Source organism: Rousettus aegyptiacus, unplaced genomic scaffold, assembly GCF_014176215.1.
Source record: "Rousettus aegyptiacus isolate mRouAeg1 unplaced genomic scaffold, mRouAeg1.p scaffold_m13_p_12, whole genome shotgun sequence".
Taxonomy (NCBI): Eukaryota; Metazoa; Chordata; class Mammalia; order Chiroptera; family Pteropodidae; genus Rousettus; species Rousettus aegyptiacus.
Window position 1 is genome coordinate 34,372,136 of NW_023416287.1, and position 18,030 is coordinate 34,390,165.

An 18,030-nucleotide genomic window follows, 5' to 3' on the forward strand; every position below is an offset into this window, starting at 1 on the left:
GAAGCCTCAATCACAATTCAAGATATTCGCCCATCACAGGGATTAAAGATTCACATGAGCACAAGCACAGGCCAGGTGTGCGACAATGGGGAGTAGTGAGGACTGTGGCAAAAATGCCCCACTAAATTAGGGAGCAAGTGTCACCCAGCCAAAGCTGACTATAGAAATGTGAGTGCTGTGCCAAGAGATCTCTAGCTTTTTCACATTAGGCTAGAAATCTCTTTTTCTCAAAGTGAAATTGACAGATTTAAAAAATACCATGTGAGCCATACCAAATACTTCCGGCTTTCGGCTTCATGTATTCTGACCAGCAGGCCCCTGGCATGCCATCTCTACTCTGTCATCTCCCTTTTCTCTAGCACTGATAAACACAACTACTCAAGGTCAGATGTGAAAATCTTCGAATTACAATCCTGAAAAGTGATGAAGAATTTTCTGAGAAAAAAAGTAGTCTCTTGCCTGTAACAGCTGCTGAAGAGTTATAGAACCTGCAATTCACACATTAAGAAACAGGAAGTATTAGTCTTGGGAAGTCCATCAAATAAGACTTCAGGTTTGGAATTTCACATTGGGAGGCTGCAAAGAGAAAGGAAGGATAGTGTCATCAGGCTCAATCTTTGCCTTCGGGAGAGGGCTCTTTGCCTGGCAACACACTCCAAACCAAGAGGATGAACCATCCCTTCTCAATGCTCACAGACCAAAGTCCAAAGAGTCAGAGGAGGCCTGGTTCTCACCTTCCTGGCTGATAGTGCAGGATAGGTTCAATTCCAGTGAAGAACTCCAAGAGGTTTATTTATTTGGATACATTCAACTTTTGTCAACTAATTTTGATGTTATTATCACATTCCCAGTCCCCTAAACTGGAGAGTGAGAAACAGAGCCTAGCCCTCTATAGAGGATCAGCAATGGAATTAGTGAACAGAATGTGAGCATAAGAAGGGTAGGTAAGGGAAAGTGGAGAGGGGAAGAAGGGAGAGAAGCAGGAGAGGTGAAGCTCCCTCTCCAGGATAAGCCCCCCAAATCTCTAGATGCTGCAGTAGGCTGGGTCCAGGCTTGTCAGTGGCTTAGAGGTTGAGATTTCTCTTCCAATGAGAGAGGGAGAGAGAAATAGAGTAGGATTTCTAAACAATTATGAAATCTAAATTTTGACCTTAGGGCACTCTTAAGAAGGAATGGAGAAGAAAGATTGTTTAAAATGTCTCAGCATTACTTTCTAAGAAAAATCACTGCCATCGCAGAATAGACACGGGGTTTCACTGTGCCTTTCTAATAAAACCCCTGCAGGTAGAGAGTTTAATGTGCTCCTGACAAACACTTCACAGCCTGTGCTTTCCACAGTGGTAACTCCATCAGCCGCAGCTGTGATACTTATTCCTCCCTGGGTCTGTAGGACCAAATCAAACTCTTCATTCCAGTTGGAACCTCTGCAAATGAAGTCCAAGGTAGCCTCATGCAGCCTTCGATCTGGGCAAGTGGATTCTGACCTCTGGCCATGAGTTCTCACAGCGTGATCCATGGTATACCCTCACATATGACAATCAAGAGAAGCTGTGCCAAATTAGTTCTTCTAGAAACACACCCACAACCTAAGTATTGAAAATGAAACTGTGCCCTGCTTAGCCCTAGAGCGAGTGAGAGGGCAGGGACAATAAGCTTTGGAACTTCTATGGTCAACCTCCATTTCTTGGTGGGCATCCACCAACTGAAACTCTCACAAAGACCTCTCAGAATTTTGCCAATGTGGATATGCTCAGGTACAAAAACCATGTTCCTATCATTACATTCAGTCTATTCAGACGACAAAATTCCTCAGAAACACTCCTCGCTTTCTCTAGAGGCAGTGAAACGCCAGGGGCCTGTGTCACCCTGGCTGTGACTCTGTGAGCCCCAAGTGGCTTCCCAACAACTCTGTACTTGAAGGGTGGTCTCCTGTGGAGTTGCAGGGTCACCAGGCTCCTACAAAGCGGGGTCTGTCCCCAGTGAGTGCTGTGGGGCTTGTGCAGCCTCGTGGTTTAGTCAGAAAAGCCAAGGTTGAAATAATTAGCCTTGACTCTTACTCAAGTTAGGCAAACATGAGACACAAAAATATATTCTCTGCTGACAGCACAGAATCAAGAAAGGCTAGCTTGAGAGAATAGTTTCCTCTGCAGCACACACAAGGGTGTTTGATAGCTATACAACTGTGTCTTCCAAACTTACACAAAAAGGATTGCTCTAAGAAATTACATCCCTACCACTAAGTCCTGGGTTAGAAATGCTTTAAGAAGTCTTTCACAGAAGAATAAAAAGCCCTCATCTTAAGGAGTAATACACTGAAACATTTAAGGCCAAGGCTGTAGCACAACAAATAGCAAATGATTAATATCAAAAAGAAATCTAAGTGAAAGCCAGCCTTCTTGCTGTTCTGCAGGGTCAGCTTAAGGGGCAGCATCATGGGAGATTCCTGACTCACAGGAATGATAAAGCTGGTGATGCCTCACAATGTGCTCAAGATCAACATTTGGGATGCTTTGCTTCTGAATTCCCCACTGTCATTAAAGGACCCCTACTAGGAATCGCCCCCAGGGTTTCCCACAGGCCATGCCCAGGTTGGCAAAGGTGTGTGTCAGCCATATCCTGTACTATGTTGTATCAATTCTCAAAACTTCTATGAAATATTTCCTTTTATTTACTATTGCTAGTATGCTAAGACTGTAAAGTAGAAAGGTGAAGACCCTGCGATAGAAGGAAGCAGGTCACCCAGAGGCTTGGGGACCACTCCCAGGCACGGCTGGCTCAAACTTACTGGCCCACCTTGAAAGTCCTAGAGAGTGAGGATTCAGGTAACAAAAGTGGAAAACTCAAATTCTTTAGACAGAACACATCTGCTAACTCACATAGCCCAACCAGTCTAGTCCAGTTTGGCCATTTCAGTCCAATCTGGCAATTGGATTTAGACAGACTTTGTGAAAGAGCTTTCAACGGCACCCTTGGGGTTGGGTCTCATCACTAACTAGCCACTCCACTGTGGACTATGTGTGGCTGTGGGGCAAGAGTGTGCTGCAGGAAGGGGATGGTATCTAAGAGAACAAGTCCCCAGATCCATTTCCAGGGCACATGATAACCTACCAGGAAGATATAAAACTAAAAGAGAATGACAATGAAATAGAGACCCTAGTAGATACAGTTGTATCAGAATTACTGTCTCCTAATTTTTTTAAATACTAGGAAATATTTCAAATATACAAAAAAGATTAAGAAAAATATCCTGACCACCCATTTACCTACAACTCTATCATCTTTGATAAAGGTTTTTCATATGCAAACATTTTACCACATTTATTTCAGATATTTTAAAAACTTATCTATCCTTCCAGAGAACTAGCACCCAGATATGTGTCACTTAGCATCTCCATATGTGTTTATGCTTGAATTACAAATACCTGTCTCCGCAAAGTACATTGTGGCTCTGAGTGCTGGTGAGGGTTATATAAATGACACTACTGCAGGTACCACTGGGCAACATTTTTTAAGACTGAACTTAAACTATAGTGTGACATGTCTCCCAGTTTCTCTCTGCCCGTGTACAGATTTCTCTATGATATATCTAGAACTGGACCAGCTGGGTCACAGGGTGGTCACAGATATGCCAGATGCTGGCAAACTGCTCCACAAAGGGGCAATGCCTCCAAGGCCCCCCACCTTCCACATATCTGCCAACACTTCCTATTGTAGTCAAACTTGAAACATGGTTCCAAATGGATATGACATTGCATCTCCCAGATTCACTAGCCCTTCAGATTTCTTTACTGTGTTACTATTCATATCTTTTGCCCATTTTTCTATTGTTTTTTTTCCTGTTTGTAGGTATCCTCTACATATTTTTGATATTAATCATTTGTTGTTTTAGACATGTGTTGAAGTCTGTGGTTTATTTCAACAAATTTGTAGTGTTTTTGGATGTCAACTATTAGTTATACTATTAATGTAGTCTAATTGACTAATATTTGCCTTTATGGTTTGTCATTCTTGTTTCAGTTACTACTCCAAAGTCATAAACAGATCCTCTCTTAAAGGAAAAAAGTGTCTCTATCCTTTAAATATAAATAATTACTCACTTATGTTGGATGTAGGCAATACATTCCCTACAGGTCAAAACTCAAAAGGAAAACAATGATTCATACAGAATGAAAAATCTCCCTTATACCCCTGATCCCCAGCCACCCAGGTTCCAACCACTGGGATGAAAGACAACCATTGTGACAGAAATTATTTTACTGTTTACAAGTTATTTTATTCTAAAAACCTCAGTAATGCTTTTTGTAGATAGTTTTTTAATCCCCCAGAATTCACTTTGGCATATGACAGGCAATAGTGATATAACTTTTCCCCATCATTATAATTACCCAGCACCATTTCCTGACTGCTCTCTCTCTCCTTTCACCACATGCTCCCCAACTTACAGACCACCTCTGTCCCATTAAGTCTGAAATATCCCTAAATCTGTTACTGGACTCCATACTTCTACCAATTATTTATCTATGCCCTGAATTACCACCCCACTTTTTGCCCATGTATCCCCTCCAAAAATTCTACCGAGATATTTATTTGAATCACACTGAATTATCAGATAAACATAGGGAGAAGTGACATTGTACATACACTATGGGAGTTTCTTGCTAATAAATATAGTGTGGTATAGCTCTACAATTATTTAAATGTTCTTTTAAATTTGTGGATAGCTTTGTATGGTCTTCCCTATAAAAGTCTCACCCATCTTTTTGTTAAAAGTACTGCTATTTTAAAATGTACTGGAAAAAGATATCTTTTGTAAATTACTTTTCTAATTCTAGCTATAGAAAACCAGCAAAGTTATTCCTTTTGCACGTGTCTTTTACCCAAATAGTATGCTAAACTCTTGTCAAATCTAAGAGTTTGTAGATTATCTTGGACTTATTTTGTAAAAAAAAAAAAAAAAAAAAAAAAGTCACCTATGAAAAAGACAGTATTGTTTCTTGCTTTCCAAGCCAAATTCTCTCTGCTCTCTTGTCTTGCAGAACTCTAAAGCAATGTGGAACAGGGGACTTCCTGGTCTCATCCCTAAGTCACCACTTATAACATTTCACTATTAGACGCTGTGTTGACCATAGGTTTTTGGGAGAAGTATTTTCTCAGATTAAGCTATCTTATATTATTGGTTACCTTTTCTTTTTACCTTTTTTAACAATTGGGTACTGAAATTTAGCAAATGTTTTTTCTTTATCATTTGACATTTTCTTTGATTTGAAATGGGTTGAATTACAGTAATATCTATTCTAATGTTAACTCACAGATGGTTCTTATGATATTAACCTTTCTTGATGGTGGGTTTTTCTTTTTAATATATCACTAGATTTGGTTTGTTCACATTTCTATGTGGGATGTGCATGTGTGCTATTAAGTGAAAAAGTTGAAATTTGTTCTCAAAACTGCTCTTATGTGGTCTTGGTAGCAAGGATACTCGAGTCTCAAAAAATGAGCTAAGGATCATTTCGTTCCCCCTGTTGATAGGTTTGGAAGAACTTGCCTGTAAAACTGTCAGGATCTAGTGTTTTGAGATCTGTTCCTGGAGAAGGGAGAAGGTAGAGAACTGATTTTTTAACTGCTAATTCCTCCAGTTTTGAGATATAATTGACATACAGCACTGTAATAAGCTTAAGGTATATGGCCTAATGATTTGACTTACATCATGAAATGATTACCACAATAAGTTGTTAATATCCGTCATTGCATATAGATACAAAACCAAAACAAAAAACACAAAAATAAAAAATTTTTCTTATGATGAGAACTCTTAAGATTTACTGTTAACAACTTTCCTATACACCACACAGCAGTGTTAGCTGTAGTCATCACACTGTATATCACATCCCTAGTACGTACTTATCTTATACCTGAAAGTTTGTACCGTTTCACCACCTTCCTCCAACCATCCACACTGTTGCTAAGAGCAGGAGTTTTCCCTTGCTATAGCTGAATAATATTCCACTACACATACACTACTTCTTTATCCATATATCCACTGATGGACATAGGTTGTTTCCATGTCTTGGCTATTGTAAATTGCTGATTCAATTTCAATGATTCCAAAACCAGCTTTTGGTTTGTGATCCAGTCTATGCAATTTATTCTCATTATTCCTTCCTCCAACTTCCACTGGTTTATTTTATTCTATCTTCTTGACATAAAAGCTGCAATGCACAGTATTTTCATTATTGTTCAGTTTTAAGTATTTTCTAACTTCCATACCATCGCTTAGACTCATGAAGTGGCAGTGCCCTTAACTTTCTTAACATGCAGGTGATCTGTATTATATTTGATAATTCTTCATTTAATTGTACTGTCATCATAGAATCTGTTATGTGTGATGGAAAACAAAGCTTCCAGACTTAATCATAATCCAGAAAAATTATTTTTTATGTAACCCAGGATGGATGGTGACACACATACACACACAAGTGTATGTATGTATATACACATGTAAATAACAAAACTTTCATAAAACAATAATTCAATATTAGTACATGGAATGCACTGGTATTTTCTATGTCATCAAAAAATTTTTAATGATTTTTTTCACAACCAACTAAATTGACTTTGAGGCTCACAATAGTTTGAAAAACTGGTTTAGATTATAACATTTGATAAATTTTAATAGATTACAATCAATTTTTATAAATACATGTGTAATCTATGGAGTGAAGGGTTCTACGTGTATCCTTAGTTTGAGCTTAATAATTTTCTATAGAACTATACTAGTTTTTTTGCCTGCTTAACCTAATAGCTATTGAGAGCTTTAAAATTTTCCTACCATGATCAGGTACTTACCAATTTCTCCTGGAAATCTGTCAACTTATGCTTTATTTGGAAGCCATCTCATTAGGTAAACATGAGATCAGAATTGTCATGCCTTCCTGATAAAGTACCTGCTATTTTCCCTCCTATTTTGTAGTGACCCTCTTTATCCCTAACAATTATTCTTTTCATTAAAGTCTAGTATGTCTGATTATTTAAAAAGTTATACCAACTCTTGGGGGGTTAATATGGCCTAGAATCATTTGCTATTCTTTACTTTCAAACCTTTCTGTGTTTGTATATTTCAAGTAGAGCTATTAAAATATCAAATAGCTGGATTTTAAGACCAGTGTGGCAATTTGTTTTTTCAACTGGTAGATTTAATTCATTAACTCGTGTTATAATTTCCTATATAACTGGACTAATTTATAACCTTATTTTGTGATTCCTATTTATAATACTTTTTCTTTGCAGTCTCCCCTTTTTGCATTCTACTGGACTATTTAAAGTTTTATCCCCTTTTCCTCTATGGTGCTTGTAAGTTCTACATTCTTTTCTTTTTTCTTTTCTTTTTTTTTAAGTGAGTGCTAGAATTATAATTAAAATGAAATTTAACCTTACATTTCCTAACATATATATTTGACCTCATTTCACCAATGACTCTTGCCCAACAGAATTACAGGCCTGAAGTCTGATGCTCTTCTATCTGAGATGAGCACCTTTTCTGCCTCAGTGCATCCCACCCTTCTTCTCTATCACACACACCTGGACTTATTGTTGTTTTGTTTCAGACAGCTTATATTTAAATTGCCCATATGTTTACCAATTTATTTGCTCATCACTGCTTCTTGCATTTTACTACCTTAATTTTGGGTCTTCCCAAAGTATATACTTAACTAGTTCTTTCAGCACGGATCTCTTCTTGATAAATTCTCAGTACTTACAGACCTCAGGAAATTGAATGGATTATCTAGGTATAGAAGTCCTTGCTGACAGTTATTTTCTCTCACTGCTCTGATATTATTTTGTCTTCTGGCTTTTTTCGTGGGGATGGGAGGTTAGTTACTACTGAGAAACATGCTGTCAATTTGTCACTGCTTCATAATACCTCTCAAAAAATCTCTCATTACTATTAATATGCATGTTCGGGTTCTAAGAATTCAACAAAAACAGTTTTTGGTATGTATTTATTTTTATTTATCTTATTGAAGCTTATTGTACTTTCTGAGTTTGAGAAGCTGCGTTTTTCATCAATTCTGGAAAACCCTTGGCCACTTAGGTCTTAAACTCCTTGTCTCTTGTTTCTTTGTGATAGACCGCAATCTCTCTGTGGTACAATTGGGGGAAACTCCTCAGACATATGTTCCACTTCACCAACTGTCTCTTCAGCTGAATCTAACTGGCTCTATAACCAGTCCTTTAACTTATTGTTTTGTTTTGGTTTTTTTCCACGTCAGCCTGGTTCTTTTCCTACTATTATTTTTTCCCATTGGTATTTCTCATTACCTACGTTTATGCCTTTAATAGATATTGTGTACCATATCTTTGGTGGACTGAGTCATGGGGTTGTCTCTACAGAGTGGTTTTATCCTTCCTTCAACTAGGCCCTCAGAGAAATCTGTAGCCAAGAACAAATTTTTTTATAAGAATGGGCATCCTGTTACAAATTTTCAGGTGACTGCTTCCCCTGCCTGAGGATAAAACAGATAAGCTCCCCATGTCACCATCCCTTGTCACTAGTCTGTCCTTTCATTAAGAGTGTGGTCCTTCAAGGGTGAAAGTTTTACTTGGGTGTTTGAGGGGAGGCTCAAGTCCTACTCCCCACCTTAGATAAACCCCTGTCCTTACATGGACATTAAAGCCAAAGGCCGAAGACCCAGAAGACTGGCTAACAAAGCCCCACTCATACCCCAGGGTAAGTTTACTCTTGGGTCCCAGTTACTCCCCTCACTCTTGCTTTATGGCCTCTGGCAATCTCTTTTCACTACCTTGTAAGCTTGGCTCTGCTTTTTAAAGTACCTTACTCACTTTACTCAACACTTAGAAAGGTTTAGAGAGTATTCGGATGATCTTATGTAAAATTTTAAGTATAAGCTGATTATTTTCTTCTACACAGAGAAACTAAGAAAAATGCTGTTAACTAAAAGTTGTATTCTGAAATAATTTATTTCATGCTTTAAGAGAATGGAAATAAATAACTTCCTACTTTAAAGAAATAAGGCTGCTCATTTTAAAGAAAGATTGAAACACTAAAAATAGAAATGTATTCTATTACTTATTCACTGGCCATTTCAGATTCAATTTCGATGCCTAAGGAAAAAAAAATAAAGAATAAAAAAATAAAGAACATGTTTTTGTTCTTTCCAAAATAACGGTCTTTGGAAAAGTAGGTACTTAAACAGACCTAAATCTTCTGAGCTTATAGAAGCCTAGAGGCTTCACCTCAATTATGAAGATAACATACCTATGAGGTAGGAATCAAGAATCCTGACTTCTCAAAATGGACATAACAGTTAAGATATGCTAGCCCACAACAGAATTCTTCCTACAATAGACATTAGCTTTTCCATAAAGCAAAGATCGTCTCTTCCCCACTGTATCCAAGCAAATCTCAGCACGTCAACTGAACAAAGACTCTATTAACTATGACATCAAGATAAGAGTGGCTCACTTATGTGGTTATATGGTTATAAAGACCACATCTAAACAAAAACACAGGTATCCTCATAGAAGAAAAAAATACACTGTGGAGTCTTAACATGCTTTTGGAAAGAGTTCTTCCTTGGTTTATCATTATTTTTACACTATTGCCAATGGTGTCTTTAAAAGTATCATTTTTTGTTTGTTGCTGGTATACAGAAATATAATTGATTTTTTTCCCTAGCAACCTTACCTAATTCTAGTAACATATCTGTAGATTAAAATTTTTTGTCTACATATGTAAGCATATTGCCTCTGAATCACAGTTTTTGTTCCCTTCTTCCCAATCTTCCTATCTTCTGCTTCACTTTCTTGAATTTCTGCACAGGACAGGACCTCCCACACAGTGCTAAAGAGAAGGAATGACAGCAGGCATCCTGTTTTTCCTAATCTCAAAGGGAAAGATTTAGGTGTCTTGCTATTTAGTGTGATGTTTGCTGTAGGCTTTTTGTAGATATCCTTTTTATTAGGTTCTCGGTTCTTTTCTTGGTTTGGTGTTGATAAGTTTTTCCTAGAAATTTGTTTATGGTATCAAAACTTGCAAAATTATTGCCACATTGAGATGTAAAAAGTCTTCTACGTATGATGTGGTACAGCACCTCCTCTTCTGGATCCTTCAGATATTTTTAATGAATATCTATGACATTGATTTGATTTTTACTTAGCACAAGTTGTTCACAATAAGTCACTTATTTTTTTTAATGTTGACCACATCTGTAGAAGTCCCATTTTACATTCTTGATATTATTCATGGCTTTTCTTGGTCAATTTTGCTTGGTATTTGTCAACATTATTTATCTTTTCTAAGAATGAAGTTTTGGCTTTGTTGAACTTTACTGTATATATTTCCTGTTTCATTAATTTCACCTCATTGTTACTTCCTTCGGGTTGGTTTATTTTACCTTCTGTAACTTCTGGAGACAGATGCTTACTTAGCTCATTTATTTTCACCTTTTCTTCATTTTTAATGTATATATTTAAAGTTATAAAATCCCCATTAATAAAACTTCAGCTACATCTTACAAGTTATGATATGTATTTTCATTATCTTTCATTTCAAATATTTCTATTTTCCCATTTTCTTTGGCCTACAAATACTAGAAGCATATCTTTTTAAATTTTCAAAAACAAAGATTTTTCTATTTATATTTTTATTCATATTTCTAGTTTAAGTGAACTGTGGTCAGACTACCTACTGTATATAATTTTAATCCTTTGACATCTGTTGAGACTTTAAGGCCCTGGATATGGTCAATCTTTGAAAATTTAAGTCAAATATGTATTAGCTGGCTGCACAATTTTATTTAAACATAGTCATAGATAACAACAACATTCCAGAATTTGTTCAAAGTTCTAATCCTTACTGATTTTTGTCTGCTTAGCTGTCAATTACTGAGAGGGTGTGCTAAAATTCTCTACTATGATTATAGATTTTTACCATTTCTTATAGTTCTGTCAATTTCTGTTTTTATATCTTTTGATTATGTTAATATGACACAAAGTTAAAAATGTCATATCTTTAAGCTGCACTGAACTTTAATCATTATAAAGTGACCCTCTCTAATGTTTTTAAAAATCCGGTATGACCTATATATGTTTTAACTAGAGTAGTAAATTTACCTTTAATATGAATGCTGACTTGAGTTTAAATCTATAATTTCATATTGTGTTATTTCCCCACCTGTCCTGGGTTCTTTTTGTCTCCTTTCTTATCTCTTTCTGAATTGTTCTTAAATCATTCTTTTCCCCCCTCTACTATAACAAAATACACTGCTTCTGTTCTTTAGTAATAACCTTTAAAGACTAACATTCAGGGTTCACAAGATTAAAACTTTACCTGTCTGCACTAATTCCATTACCTCTTTAATTTGATGTCATTGTTTTCATGTATTTAATCCTATCCTTTCTTTCAGCCCCCTCCCCACTGCCAACATTATTAGTCTTTTACATTAGTCTTTTACATTTGTTTAGAGTTGCCCAAATATTTACCACCTTTGCTCTTCATTGCTTGTATATCTCACTCTTTCCACTTGACATTACTTTCTTTCCAAGAACATCCTTGAGAATTTCCTTTAGTGAAGAACTATGTTGGTTTTTCTCTTAAAAGTTACCTTCATTTCACCTTCATTCTTGATTTTCTCCTTTGGTTGCTATATCACTACAATGTCTATATGTGGGTTTGTTTTTGTTTTTTAACCTTTTGGAAGATGGATATCTCATTTGTTTCACAAAATTCTCAGTTATTATTTCATCATATACTGACTCTGTCCATAATCTCTCTCCTCTCTTGGCACTCTAATTGGATACACCTCTCAGTCTATCCTCTCTGATTCTTAATGGGTTTTACAAATTATTCATCTATTTGGTTCTATATATGAAATCTGTATATTTTCTTCTGCTCTATCTTCCAGTTCATTTATTCTCTTCAATCTGCTGGATTTGAAATTATTGAGTTGCATGTAAAGAAGTTGTACCTGATCCCTTTTTCAAACTTTCTAGGTCATTTGACACTTTCTTTTCCTTGTAGGTATTTTCAATCTTGTCTATTAATTTAATAGTAAAAAGTGTTGTTTAAAATCAGTGTCAACCACTTCACTGTCTTGTGTTTTCACAGATCTCTTTCTATTGATCCTTATTCATAGTACTCTGCATTCTTGTGCTTAGTTATTCTTAACTAGAGACTGCTTGTTTTCCTTTAAAAATTATTCCTGGGGATTCACTGAGCCCAGGATAAAGGTGCAGTCCTTCAAAGATCTGCTTGCTTGTGAACTGACCCATGAGTGCTATCTGTACAGGTTGACTCCAAAATAAAGAACTTTTAAAATCAGCTTGAGAATTTCCTACCACAAAAGGTCATGGGATCTGTAGGAGGGGCCACACCTGAGTTTAACTTCACAGGAGGACTTATTTCTGACTTACCTTCACCCTGAAAGTGTGGGAGGGGTCTGTGATTCCAGCCCTACCCTAAAAAGGAAGGTCTTCCGTTATACTGCCTGTTATGTCCAAAGATGCCACTGAAACTGAGTGTGCCAGTTTGGCAAATGCCTTCGGGGTTGTGCTTCTAGTACAGGATTACTTCTTTCACTGAGATTTTGGCCTCCTTTTGACCTTCCTCAAGATCTTCCAAACCTTTCAATACTTTCAAAGGCATTTTTATCTGGTATGTAGCACATGACTCACCTCTCCCCACCCCAGTCAGACCACCTAGTCCACCCAACCACCTGAAACAGTGCCCCTTCCTTCTCTAAGCTATTGACACTGCTGCCACTCCTACTTACAGCCAAATTCCACCCAATCAAGCTCTTAAAGGGATCACCTCTGCTAGATAACAGGAGGGCTGGCAGTGCTAGGGAGGCTTCCAAACCCGAACCTGGATGTACAGTAATCCAGGAGCAGAGCGGTATCTGTCCTAGCACCACCAACCCTGGGTTCTGTACAAGGATTCCAGGAGGTGGGCAGATTTTCAGATTAGAAATGTGGGGGTCAGGGCTGAATGACTTCCAGTACCCAAATGCTGGCTCCTTTGTTTTTAAGTAATCTCTTTAATACTCCAACATTCACTACATTAACTTGGAAGGGGAAAGGGATCTGAGGAAGGAAATCTCCAGAAGAGCTCTGCTGAACTCCTCTTCCCTTCATTTACTACGGCAAGAAGAGCTGCCTTTCCATTCAGATTTGTGATTAGGAGACAGCATATATTCATCAACAATAAAATCTGACCCTCTTTCACAAGCCCTCTGCAAAACTTCATCTTTGATTAAGGAATTCTGCAGCCAAACCTTCCCGCCTTTTTGACAAAGAGAAATGTAGCACAAGAGTTATTTCTTATTAACAACAATGGTAACCCAAACTTTATTTTGCTTCCTTTTTAAAGTCAGCCATTGTATCATATATTCCACATTCTTATACTGGTGGTGGTAGCATAAAATAGTACCAGCACTTTGGGTAATAAGTCTGGCACTCTCTTCTAAAACTGAGCATACAACTCCTTGTGGCCAGGGATCCTACTCCCAGGAAGAGACCCAATGGGAATGTGGACAAATGGTACTTGAGACAGGGGTAAGACTTTGTATTTTATAATATAATGTAATTTATATTATAATTTAAGCCCTGTAGACAAAAAAAAAAAAAAAAAAAAGAGGCCATATACTAAACCTGACAGGATTAGGGAAGGCCCTCATGGTGGGCCCTACAAACTCAGAGACTGAAAATAACCACATAAGATGGTCTGAACATAAAAATTCCTAACTGAAAGTGGGTCATGGTTGGTAGTCACATTCTGCGCCTATAGCTTTCTTGACAAAGGTCAATCTTTACCTTAAGTGAGCCTCTTGTCTTTTGCATCTAAGATAACATACTTTTAGAATGTCACAGTAATCTCTTTTTCCCAGACCCCTCAGGGCACAACCCACTGCACCAGAGCAAGAGACCACAAAACTCCTTATGGTTATCTTGTACCCCTGCATACTATCTCTATGTGCCACAAATGTTAATTATTCACTGTCCTGTACCCACTAATGTAAAAGAAGTATGTGTCTCCGTTTTACTTTTTATCCAATCCCAGAGATTATCCCCACCTGCTCTGCTTTCTCCCTACCCCTTACTCTACCACCAATGAGTTCATGTAACCCTCCTTATGTCTCCTCCTTTGATTTTAATGTATAAAATAAGCTATGAAAGTGTCATTCTCTGGAGCATTTTCTTAATCCATTGAGATTTTGCTTCCTGGCAATTGTCAGTTTGGCTCAAATAAACTCATTAAAATTCTCTACAGGTTTGGATGTTCCTTAACATTGACAGCCCCAGAAACTATTCAAGTACTCATCCACAGTGAAATGGATAAACTGTGATATGTTCATATGATAGAGCACTATACAACAAGAACAACATGGATGAACCTCACATATAACCAATGAAAGACCCAAAAAAGCCTATGCCATATGATTTCATTTACAACAAGTTCAAACACAGGCTGAACAAATCTGTCTGCTACAAATCAAGAGAGCAGATACCCTGGAGGATGGACAGCAACTGGAATGGGCACAAAAGGAGCAGGGGTAGGGATGGGCGAGACAGATAATGTTTCTTCATCAGCTAGTTAAACAAAGTGTTTAGTCTGTAAAAGTTTACTGATCTACAGACTTATGATAGTAAATTTTTCTGTATATGCATTTCAGTAAAGAGTTAAAAAAAACCTATGCCAACTTTGGTAGAAAAATGTATCATGTGGATCTTGACGGAAGGGGCTCTTTAATGACTGGAGAATCTGTTGCAGCACTTTCGCTCCCGCCACTTCCCTGCCCTCGCATATGCATACACATGTTGCTCCCTACCAAAGGGAGTGCGTAGCTGGGACCAAGGTCAAGGCAGCCAGTCACCTCTCCCTTAACTGTCTCATATCCCTTGCTGTCCATGGCCATGCCCACTGTACCATCCTCCTTACTGACTCTTAAAAATCAAACTGTTCAGATTAAAGCTCAGGCTCTTCCAACTTAAGAGAGAAGTGACAACAAGAGTGGTTGGGCTTCAGAGTCATGACTGAAGTTGAACTTTTAAACGTCCTTGACACATCACTAATAAGACTTTTCATTAAGGGTGTCAATCAATGATTCATTTATTCTTCAGTACTGGCCTCCTTCCTTCCCGCCATCCCTGTGACTACTACTGAAAATTACAATTTTTCTTTCCAATTACCACAAATATCTAGAACTCACAAAGAAATGAAAATGTATTAAACAGAAATAAAGCTAAATCTAATTCCTATTCAGGTGAGTCTTAATTGAAAAGAAAATAGTTTTTGATGCAGTTGAGTTATACATTTCAACAACTGTATGAGAAGTTCCAGTAAAACATACCATCTGAGCTTAGGGCCACAATGAGGGCGTTACATATAAAATGAGTAGGCCAGATCCTCTGGTCAGAAACAGCTAGAAATCTAGGATGTGCTGTTCATTTCTTTGTCAAAAAGCAAAAGTAGGAAGAGAGAAGACATGAAGGATTGGGGGGCCTAAGCCTGGAATGGCCTCTTAACAACCAGACCACCTGCTCCAACAATTTTTTCTCCACCTCCCCTGGCTTCCACGAGCAAGTCCTCTCGGAGAAAAGAAAACCACCATAAGGGAGGCAGGAGGTTAATTTTATCAACTCCTCTTACTCCTCAGTCTGACTAAGAGAACAGGGAATGGAATCCCAGCTACAAGAATTTTCCCTCCTACCACTAAGGAGCACTCTTGCCACTGTACAGAAAATCCAGCTCTTTTCAGAGCAAGCCGGCTCACTGTTCAAACCAAAAATAACCTTTGTTTTCTGGAGAGTGTGTCATCACTGATATGCTCAGTTACTCTGCAAGCTCCACCTAATGCTCATCAGCTACCCAGGGAAACAAAGGACACAAGCTGCCAATTCTTCTGGAACCAGTGCGAGCGCCTGGGAAGGGTCCATTCTGGTGAGGATTCCTGGTACGGATGATAGACTCCAGAGAAACAGATAACAGTGAGGTCAATATAACTAGCCTAGAGAAAGCAAATGCCCAAGTCTCTCCCTAAGGGTCACTTCAAACCCCTGGGAGAGGAGGACCATCCACATTTGACACTGCCCCTCCACAAGTATAACCATCAATACCCCAACTGGAGCCAGGCTGGAAGGAATCCAAAAATTGCCTGGCTTTGGAATATATGTTTTATGTTCATATTTGATGCTCTAGGAATCCAGACTACTTCAAGTTAAACAGTAATATACTCATAAACATAAGTACTAGAAAATCATCTCTCCATTAGCTCAGCAAGGATGGGCACCTACTGTGTGCCAGTCACTATTTTAAGGCCTTAGGGATACCTTAGAGAAACAAAAGAAGACATACCCCTGCACAGGTAGATCTTATGCTCCTGTGACAGAGATGACAAAATAAGTCACATATGCAGTAATGTCAGGTGGTGATAATGAAGAGAAAACCATGCAGAGAAGTTGGAGAGGGGATGGGGAAATGTCAGGGGTTGTCACTTTAAATAGCATGGTAAGGGAGGTAACAGACCTAAAGGTGGGGGGAGCAAGCCATGTAGCCACCTGGGAAAAAGCTCCCCACAAACAGGAACAGCATGTGAAAAGGCCCTGAGGCAGAACCATGCCTGAGAAACAGAGAGGAAGACAGTGTGACTGGAATGGAGGAAAAGGAGAAGGCAGGAGTGAGGCCAAAGTGAAAGTGGGACCCTTGGAGGCCACTGTAGGGACTCTAGCCAAGGAGAATCTTGAACAGAGAAGTGACATGATCTGCTCTTAACCTAGAAGGCAGGAGGTGAGAGCAAAAGCAAGGAGACGACTTCACAGCTAGTGAAATAACCTGGGCAAGATGAGAGGGATCTGGATCAAGGTGGTAGCAGTGGAAGTGGTGAAATGGTTGGATTCTGGCCCTAATTTGAAGGTAGAACTGACAAGATTTTGCTATTTGTACAGAATACAAGCATGAGAAAGTAAGGAGTTAAGACAAATCAAGGTTGTGGCCTGAAAGATGGAGCCATCTGGCCTAGCTTCATTTTACGCAAGGAGGAAACTGAAGCCCAGGGAGGAGAAAAGTCATGTCCAGGGTCACGTCACTTATTTCTGGGACTGGAACCCCCAACCAGTGCTTCTCTCACTGCCCCAAGCTGCAGCTCAGCAGGAGACACCAATGACCACTCAGGTCATGCTCAGATGCCCTCCAACTCCTCTCTGCTCTCTGATGTTGGAATAGACAATGACTTCTCAGGAACCACCAATACCAACACATGTCATGTAAATCAGGGTAGGATGATGATGTATGAGAGCACAGGCCCTGCCCAGAGCGGTCGACCATGGACCATGTTTGCCATGCAAGAAGGTAGACCTAGTGTGGCCAGAAATTCCCATTTTTCCCAAGAAAACCCCCCAAATCTAGATTTTAATGAAAATATTCTCCATTTTAAAAGGTGTCTTGCTTAATAACATGAAGTTGGCCACGCAAATCCCATGTGCAGGCCAAATTCAGACCATGCAGGGCACCAGTCTAGAATCAGTCTACAAAAGAGCCTAAAACAGATCTTGTTTGCTCATACCTCGACCAGGGTTAGGGTATGGAATTAAAGCTTTAGATTTTAAAAGATCTTTTATGCCAGCTTTTGAAACAGAAGACGATATTCATCATCACTATAAATAGCTGGCAATTCCCAGCACAATCTTAGTGAACCTCTTCTCTGACCAAGGAGAAAGTAAACAGCTGCCTATCATTCTGCATTATTCTACGTGGAGTACTAAGACCAGTCCACTAGTACAGTTAAGAATTCAAAAATTCTTCCCAACTACCATCCAATAAGCCTTTCAAAGTTATACTGAGTACAACAGAGCCTTGCAAATAGTCACTGACCCAGGAAATAACTTATGCCAGCCAAGTATGAAAATGCCAGTAATATTGGAACATGTAAGGTTTGTGGACTAGCAGCTTTTCCAGTCTTGCCAAAATAACTAAATGCAGAAATCACAAAACTTTCTTTATAAATTAAAGTTGCA

General features: G+C 38.5%; 1 protein-coding gene across 6 annotated transcripts in view; it reads right to left on the reverse strand.

Annotated features, from left to right (window-relative positions):
* Positions 1-18,030, reverse strand: part of RRBP1 (ribosome binding protein 1) — a 65,257-nt gene that overhangs the window by 43,012 nt on the left and 4,215 nt on the right. The window contains exon 1 of one of the 6 annotated variants that reach the window (XM_016164892.2): positions 460-576. The exons of the other annotated variants lie outside the window; for them this stretch is intronic. The gene's annotated coding sequence lies outside the window, so the exon portion shown is untranslated. Of the gene's footprint in view, positions 1-459; positions 577-18,030 lie in introns of those variants that run through there. 6 annotated transcript variants of the gene reach the window in all.